A 9719-nucleotide genomic window follows, 5' to 3' on the forward strand; every position below is an offset into this window, starting at 1 on the left:
AGGAGAGGAGAGGAGAGGAGAGGAGAGGAGAGGAGAGGAGAGGAGAGGAGAGGAGAGGAGAGGAGAGGAAAATAGGAAAGGACCTGTATGGTAAATTTGCAATGCCCATGACCCATCACTCACCACCTTAGACCTGTGAACTGTCCAGACAAGCAGATCGCATAATCTCTTTGAAACGTCTCTGAACCACAGCCTTACAGAATGCCTTAAAGTCTGACACAAAATTCACTAAGAGAATTAGCTGTACTAAGCACAATAAGGAAATTACTTCCCAGTTTTGAGATGCAATACTCTTTCTTCTTTGGTTCCCCTCACTTGTATCTCATAAGTCCTGGTCAGGAAACAGTCACTGTGCTGATGGCTCCATAACCTTCCTGCTTGTCCTCAGTCCTGCACCAAAGCTCCTCAGAGGCAGTAACATCTAAAAGGGGAATCCGTGTGGCACTGTTGTCTGTTCCTCACAATTCCTAACACTTTTCCTTGGCCGAGAACGGTAGGGATGACGTAGCAGAAGTGTGGGTTCTCTGGAAACACTAATAGGAATGGACAAAGAGGATAATCAGGCAAGATTAGAGTTTGGATCTCAAATGGCTTCCTTCTAGAAACTAAAATTACTCCCCGGACCAACAGACTCATTTAGCTTAATGGACTGGAAAGAATTGCACAGGAGTACACTCAGATGTGAGCTCCTTCACGTGCTTACTGTATAACCAGTTAGTTAACCTTCCGAGCCTTGATTTCTTCACACGTAAAGAGGGACTAATAACACTTACTTCTTGGCTTGCCACCCTCAGCAGCCTGGCTCCCTGCACTATATCTTCCTGGTGGTGCTCTAGCCTCTGTATTTCCCAACGGTGATTTCAAATCGCCCTATTTTGCCCCAAACCCCACCTTGCAATCTATTAAACAGAAAAATAGAAACCTCCAGAGGGCATGCCCTTGGTTTCCTGTAAGCAAATCTCTATTCATATGTTTATTAGTTACATTTTTTCATTGTTGGAACCAAATAACGATCAGAGGCAACTTAAAAGAAGGGGGAGTGTTTGACAGGACAGTCCATCGTGGAGGGAAAGGTGTGGTGTGAGGAGCCAGGGGCCAGCTCATCGCATCCTTAGGAAGCAGAGAGAATGAATGCTTGGCTGACATTCTCCGTTTTTTATTCAACCCAGGACTCAACCTATGGTATGTCGTCCACCATATTTAATAGAAATAGTTTCACTTCAGCTAACCCAGTCTAGAAACTCCATTGCAGACATGCTCAGAGAGCTGCCTCCTAGGTGATTCTAGACCCTAGTAATTTGATAGTCAATATGAACCTCCAGACCACATGTTTGTGAATCTCTCCTTCCACTGTTTTCCCAACCCTCAAGAGGTTTGTTCTTTAACATTCTTGATTCTACTCTGTATCTTTAAAATCTCTCCATTAAGGGGATGGAGAGGTGGCGCAGGGGTTCAGAGCCTGTATTGCTCATTCAGAAGTCCCATGTTCCATTCCTAGCACCCATATCGGGCAGCCCACAACCAGTTGTAACTCTAGCTCCAGGGCATGCGATGCCTCTGACCTCTGAGGGTAACTGAACTTATGTACACATATGCACACACAGACTCACACATGTGTGTGTAATTTGAAAGTAATAACAAAAATAATTTTTAATTCTCCCCAGTATGCTGGTACAGTCCAGCCAGCATAGAAACATTCTGTTGTTTTCTTACATTTCATGAAACTAAAAACCCTTGGCTTCTTCCTTCTCCTCCATATCCAGCCTGCCTTTCTCCTCTTAACTTAAAGGCTGTTTTCAGGAAATACTGTGTAGACTCTCTAAACCCACGCCTTACCTTTCGTATGTGTGTATGACAGTCTCTTTTCTGCACTGTTGCTGGCCTCTGTCACCACCACCCACCGCAACTCATGATTAGCAGGTCATCGAGCATACCCGCCAATTGCCCCAGTGAATATCCGTCCCTTTTTTTCATCTTTGAGCTCTCCCCTTATTTTTAAAAATCTTACTTGTAACACTCACCGCCATGGCCTATATAGCACCACAATGACCAGGTCTTTGTTCCATTCTTAGTAACAGCATCTGTTTATCTAGAGCATCCTCTTTCACCTGGTCACTAAAAGTGACGATTTCTCAGGACCCTAGTCTGTCGTAATATAATTACACTTGGTCTTGTGTGTTCTTGTCTTTAGCTACCTTCTGTGTAACTTTGACTCCGTCAGTAAGTGCAACCTACACTGCATGCTTTAGCTCCAGACATTAACTATATAAAACCGAACGGTACTTCTCTGGAACGTTTTTCCACCTGAGTGTTTTCTCGGCCCGCAAATTCCAAGTGTCAAAAACCGAGCGCATCAACTACATTGGCTGTCTAGTACTGCATCGGAAACCATCTCAAAGTTCACCCGTTTAGAGAAGGCATATTTTTTTCATCCCTTGCGATTCTGTCGGTTGCCTAGACTGTTCGTATATTTTTGGCTAGGACTTCTCATGCAATTGCCTCCAGATGTCTGAGGCTGCCTGAAGGCTCCATTAAGCTGGAAGCCAAAGACTGCTCACTCAACTGGCTAGCAGCTGATGTTAGGTATTTACGTATGCTCAGCTATGCTATGGCTGTGGAAGGAACATCTGAACACAGCCCTCCCGTGTGGTTTAGGTTTCTCAGAATGCAGTAGCTGCTTCTAAGGAAGAATATCCCAAGAGGACTCATTCCCGTTGACCCTCACAGAAGCTCAGGGCCTCTTCAGACTTAGCAGCAGACATTCTCTCCCACATCAGGAAGTCAAGTGATCTGACTAAGTGGCAGGTGCTAGCCCAGGGTATATGAGACCCTGGTTCAATCCTCACCACCGAAAAAGTGTTTCAACTGACGTCATCCTTACTTAACAATAAGGGGAGTTAAGCTTCCCTTTGTTTTAAGGCGACTCTGAACTTTGTTTTAAACTTAAATTTTTTTAAGATAAGCAAAAATTAAACTTTCTTTTTTTATGTTAAGAAACTTAGATTTTTTTTAATTTGGTTCTTTTTCTTAACAGTGTTTTTTAAATATGTTTTAATTAAACTATAATTGCATTGTTTTTTCCTCTTTCCTTTCCTCCCTCCAACCCCTCCCATATCCCTTCCCTCCAGTCCCTCTCATGCTTCCCCTTGCTCTCTCACAAATTGATGGCCTCTTTTTTTTTTATTATTGTTACATATATGTATCTGTACATATTACGTATATACATATGTATGTATGTATGTATGTATGTATGTATATACTGATATGTCCATTTTGTTTGCGTATGATTTCAGGACTGACCACTTTGTATGAGATAAGCACTTAAAAGTCTCTTCCCTGGAAGAGCTAATTCTTCCCATCTCTCTACGATTAGGAGTTGCCCCAAGTTCTTTGTCTAGGGGTACGACCCCTCGACATTTCTCCCCTTTCATGTTAGTATGTCTGTTGATGTTGCCATGGTTCCTTGATGTTTGTGGAGCCATTTTCAGAAGCCACGGACACCCCCTCTTCTGAGATGTTTCCTGAGAATTAGGTACAGAAGTTGTGTTGAAGATGTCCCTGTTGGAGCAGGGGTCCACCACAGTCCAATTGCATTGTGTAAAACTGCTGTTTTCCTGTATAATATATATAAATGTATGAATAGACATATACTATACTATATACATATATATGTATGTATGTATGTATTAAATGAAGTTATACCACTTGGACTGACAATAACCCAAAACAGCCATAGACTATCTAACAAACTTCTAGTATCAAGAGTGAGTAAGCCCCATTTGAGGTTTTTGATCAGTGTGATTCAAGTGATTCCTGAAAAAAATACAGGCCATTGCTATCACCCTTGGTTGTCTCTAAGCGTTTGAAGGTAATCCCTCATTATTGAAGTCCCTGAATGCTTAGGACAAAGGTCTCTGGTTATTTGAGCTGTAGCTGACCTCACAGCCTCCATCTGCTGATCACGTTTCCACTTTACCAGAAAGAACTATGCAAGCTGCCAAAGGAAAGCAATGGTCCTGTCCAGCCATGAAGTTCAACAGTAGCACTCATACCATGGCAGCAACCAACAGTTGTCTTCATTGGACTTACAGCCCACTCAAAAAGAGGGAAGCACGCCTGCCAATAGAAACCTAGCCAGCTAGAACCTACTCTTGCCACGTTGATAAATCAGCATAATTACTCACCTGAACTCTGTCCTATCCCACCCCTCATCAAGGGAGCATCTCTTTCCAGTGAATGGAGACATTGCAAAAAGCTTACCATCTTGATTATGTAGACAGGGTGTCTTAGTCAGGGTTTCTATCCCTGCACAAAACATCATGACCAAGAAGCAAGTGGGGAGGAAAGGGCTTATTCAGCTTACACTTCCACATTGCTGTTCATCACCAAACGAAGTCAGGACTGGAACTCAAGCAGATCAGGAAGCAGGAGCTGATGCAGAGACCGTGGAAGGATGTTACTTACTGGCTTACTCAGCTTGCTTTCTTATAGAACCCAAGACTACCAGCCCAGGGATGGCACCATCCACAATGGGCTCTCTCACCCTTGATCACTAATTGAGAAAATGCTTTACAGCTGGATCTCATGGAGGCATTTCCTCAAGGGAGGTTCTTTTCTCTGTGATAACTCCAGAGCGTTATCACACAAAACCAGCCAGTACACAGGAAGGAGACACATACTGTATAAGAACATGTGAGCTGGAGACGGGCCATCTTTGGAAAACACAATTGTCATATCTTCTTTCTATGTGTGCCTCTTGTTCAGGGATTTCTTACCCACTTGAGAGGTATAGTGGGAATCAGATATGAAGCCTATTTTCTTACATCTCCTATTGAACTCATTGGCTAGCCCTGACAACTCTAAGACCCTAGCTCATGAATTCAATCACTTTTCACCCAGACTACATCAACCACTTGTTTATGGTGTGTCTACTCTTGCCCAGAAATTCTTCAGACACAAATAACAGTAAGTCATGTGACCCCCTTCAATCACCTAAATTCTACCCACATGTGCCACAACTAGACCCACGAGACCTCACCTCCAGCCAGAAACACCGGCCCTGTCACTCATGAGACACCAGAGCCATCTCCCATGCTGTCTCCACAAAGCTTGGCTGAACCCCAGAATACCCGCCATGCCCTCGGTACCCGGTAGAATGAAGACTCTTACTGTTTAAATATTATCTAATAGTTATATATTTGGGAATGCTCAATTAAGAAGATGTCCATACAATTAGAGTCGTTACCCAATACCTAACCTTAAGATATAAATTGCTACCCAGGACTGTTCTGGACCCATACATGGTTCTCTATGGCTGCTATCTCTCTTCCTCTCTCGTCCTCCTCTTCCTTCTCCTGTTCCTCTCCTCGCTCCTCCCACATTGGCTCCTCCCCAATCACCATGCTTCGTGCAAATAATGTAGCAGCAGCAGGAAACCATCCTGCAACACACGTGCCTTTAGATGTCTTAAAGGTTTCTCTGCAATCTGGCTACTCACCATATCCTTACTGCACAGTTGATACAGCAGAGAACTGAAGTCTATGCTTCCAGCAGCCAAACCCACCCAGCTTCCTATGAAATATTTGATAGTTAATATTTGTATTGCATGGGACAATTCCTCCTTTCATCATATCTACATTTTCTTGTCAACTAGAAGGAACTCATGAAATGTTTCTGAAAAAATAGTTTTGAGTAATACTATAAATGATGTGTAATATACAGTGCATTGTTGAAAAATATAAACATGTTTACTATTACTATGCCTTCTTTGCTGAAGTGGAAGGCAAAGATTGTTACTCTGCTGCTAGTCTCACAAGCTATTAGCGTAGTCATTGGCCTTGACTGGCCAAACTACTCTACAAGGTGTATATGTTGAATGAATAAATGAAAATAGTATGTAAAATGTTTAAAGAGCCAAGGCAGTATTTTTTCCAACGTATATGCAATGCAAATATCAGCGAGGTAAAGTAATTGAGACGTGTTCTGTGTCTTGCTGGCCTTTGAGCAAATTGTCTTGTTTGACTTCTCATTTCTTTATAGAGTGCTAGTTTGCTTTAAATCTGATAATGTTGTAAGAAATTAATCTGTGACCCATATCACTAATCATTGATTTACATTATTTTCTTTAATCCAATTACATATTTGTAATTTACAGCAAAATTCTTTTAAAGCATAAATTTTGAAATTACTATCAATCTTATCTTCTTAAACTGTAATAGAAATTCCTTAGTTATTTATATTTTTGGTTACTTAGGGGATTGGATTTATGAAAAGAATCTTACTCTCATATTTCCTTTAAATGCATAGTGCTTGTTTATTTTAGATTTATTTTTTGAGCATCTATTATATGATATGTACTAGCCAAGGTACTGAGGTATGTAGCAGTTTGACAGATAGGGGAGACACCTAAGACGGTCACAGACACTTGTTCCCAAAGCCCTGGGATTGTTCGGCAAGACAGAAATCCAAGCAAGGAGTCATGCTGAATTAGAAAATCGTGATATGGAAAAGAGGTAACCCAAGGCAGGACTCCACTTTTTATCAGAATCTGTGTTAGAGTCAATGAGATGAACACTGAAATTTTGTGTAAGCAAATCTAAGATAATCCAGGACTAAGTGAAAAGCCATAAACGCTGGTTAGTGAGTTACCCTCCATCAGTATATCTGACATAGACACAGTTGGGGTGGTAGATCCATGTAGCTTCTGCTTGTAGGGTTTGTCATTGGACTTCTGCTTTCTCCATTGGCTCCTTTGAGTCCATCCCATCTCCCCACTTTGAGGGGTTCGTCTTTCCTGTATTAATCCTCTCTGGAAACATCCTCATCAGGATACCAGGAGTTTGTCTCACAGGAGGATCTAACCCGGAGCAGGTTGGCAATGATAAATCACCACAGTCGTTGTAAGCATGGCAAGTGCCTCCTCCAATAACCAAACAAGCAAGCACAAGCCTCTCCTCTTGTATGAATAGGAACCCAAAGCCTGTGTGTGTGAATACACATGTGTGGTTCTCCTGTTTAAATTACAGATGCAATTAAAATTTACGTGAGTCTCAGTTGTGTAGCAGTTTCCTTGTGTATGAGAAAGCATCAGAGAGCTGGAGTTTACAGCAGGTTCCTGACTGCCTGTGCATTGACCACATGAGACTAACAGGGCTACAGTCTCATTGAGCTTTATTCAATATCATTTATAGTATTCGTGTTGTTGTGATGTATAATATTCCTGAATTACAAGCTGTATTGATTTTCTTTATTAAAGTAGTGCAAAACAGTTCTGTTTTATTCTATATGGCTGGGAATGTGATACTGTGTATCCACATGTTAAGTCATGGCATAGGATTCTGTATAAATAGGCATTCTGTCTCAGAGATCTTCAGTCTAGACATTTATGGACCTCATGTTAGGACATGGAATTGAACTGTGGGCTATTGGCTGCATATAGATGTCTACCTTTCATCCTATCACTTTAATTATTAGTGCCTCTGTGGGACCTAGAATGGTTATTATTATTATTTGCCCTCCTTAGTTGTAGTTAGACTTTGACATTTGAATTTTTCTTTTCCACCTTTTTTTTAACTGTAATAACTATAGTCGAGTTTTCTCACACCTTTTATCGAAGGCAGATTTGTGATGTGCGTGAGGAAATGTTTACTATTTCGTAACTTTGAATGATTTTTCAATATCATAAGATACTTTTCAATGGCATACCAAACTCCATAATTACCAACATGGTTTTGAATACTTTGATTTGTCCTGGTTGGTAAACTTATCTATGGGATGTTCTTCAGGTAACAAAATACTTTTTCAAGACTTTCTTTAAATATGCCACTCTGGTGATGTTTTCATGGAGGCTGGGAAACTATATGTCAAGAAATAATACCTTTAAGGGCCGGAGAGATGGCTCAGTGGTTAAGAGCACTGACTGTTCTTCCAGAGGTTCTGAGTTCAATTCCCAGCAACCACATGGTGGCTCACAACCATCTGCAATGGGATCTGATGCCCTCTTCTGGTGTATCTGAAGAGAGCAATGGTGAGTAAATTAAATTAAAGAAAGAAAGGAAGAAAGAAAGAAAGAAAGAAAGAAAGAAAGAAAGAAAGAAAGAAAGAAAGAAAGGATACCTGTGTATACATGGTCTATTTCAGTTTGCCCACACTGACAACTATAGTTTAAGACATTAAGACTTCTGATAAAAGAACTCACACTTAACAGGTAAAAAGACAGCCAGTAACTCCCTCATTCAGGCACAACTGAACATACTGAGAAATTCTTCAAGATGGTGCCCTGTTGTGTTTGAACACTTGGGAAACCTCAGTCTCACTGTGGAGGCCCTCATTGGTTTGATTTGTAACCCCTGAGGTTTGGGTCTGTGTAACTCCAAGGTACTCTGTTACTTGGCCCTGCATGTCCTCTGTTTTCTGTTCTTTTCCTCTTAGAAACAACCCTGTATTGCCTGTGCACACAACCTTGTATTGCCTGTGTACACAACCTTGTATTGCCTGTGTACACAACCTTGTATTGCCTGTGCACACAACCTTGTATTGCCTGTGCATACAACCTTGTGTTTCCTGTGCACACAACCTTATATTGCCTGTGCACACAACCTTGTATTGCCTGTGCACACAACCTTGTATTGCCTGTGCTCACAACCTTGTGTTTCCCATGATGATTCCCAAGCTCATGCTCTGGGGATTGATTCATGAAGAGAACCCTAAGACTGGCCTTCCTTTTATTTCCTCTGAAGCCAGAGTACTCTGGAATTCAGAATGAGAGAGAAGAGTTCTGTGTCCACAATTTTCTCTAAGAAACCCAAGAGCTTCAGAGGAGGGCTCTGTGCAAGTATTTACAAGTTCATCAAATAGCGTCCATCATTCGCTGACTTCCCGAGATGTTTACAATTTTAAAAGAGCATTTGAAGAAACACTACCAGAAGTACTAACGTACTTGACTTGGACAAATTAAAGAGGGACCATGACTTGAAAAGCAAACTGGTTTACAAAGGCCCTTTATAAACCTGAAGCTCACCCTGATAGTCAAAGCAGCAGTCTACATGGCCACTTTTACGCAAAAATATCAGTAATGTTCTTCTAGCTCTACACTACTGATTTTTATCAAGAGGATTTTGCTACCTTTTCCATATCGTATAGTTTTAATAAAAAATAAATAACCTGGAGCCAATAGACGGTAACAGGTACTTAGAGACAAGATACTTGTTTCATGGAAGAATTCAGAAAGATAAAAGACCTACCAATTGTGTTGTACTTATAACCCCTTTAAAGAAAACTATACACATTTTGCTTACATTTCATTTCTGAAGATCATGTGATGGCTTCTGTTTTAAATCTTTTTCTCCATATGAGTTTTTTTAGTTACAGATATTACTTGAACACATTCAGCCAAATATGACCTAGTTATTTTGTAAATATGCTAACTGGGTGATTAACATAAAAGGGAATGGTTATCGGAATTAATGGAGTTAAATGACAGGACTGTTTGAGTAGCTTACATATTCATATGTGAACAGTGAAGAATAAAGCAAAATTCTGAATTGATTCTGCTACTCATTTTCTTCCTTATAGAAATACAAACATTCGATCTTGCTTCAGAATCAAGGGATGAGAGTGTGGGGGGGAGCCTTGTAGCTTGAAGCTGTTTGGTTCTTTTGGAATTGTTTTATTTGCTGCTGCTGCTGCTGCTGCTGCTGCTGCTGCTGCTGCTGCTGCTG

General features: G+C 41.0%; 1 protein-coding gene across 2 annotated transcripts in view; it reads left to right on the forward strand.

The window, feature by feature from the left end:
• The window catches only part of Tenm3 (teneurin transmembrane protein 3), a 445726-nt gene that overhangs the window by 305523 nt on the left and 130484 nt on the right, over positions 1-9719 (forward strand). The gene's annotated exons all lie outside the window — the stretch shown is intronic.

The sequence above is a fragment of the Grammomys surdaster genome, unplaced genomic scaffold (assembly GCF_004785775.1).
Source record: "Grammomys surdaster isolate TR1022 unplaced genomic scaffold, NIH_TR_1.0 126178, whole genome shotgun sequence".
Lineage (NCBI taxonomy): Eukaryota > Metazoa > Chordata > Mammalia > Rodentia > Muridae > Grammomys > Grammomys surdaster.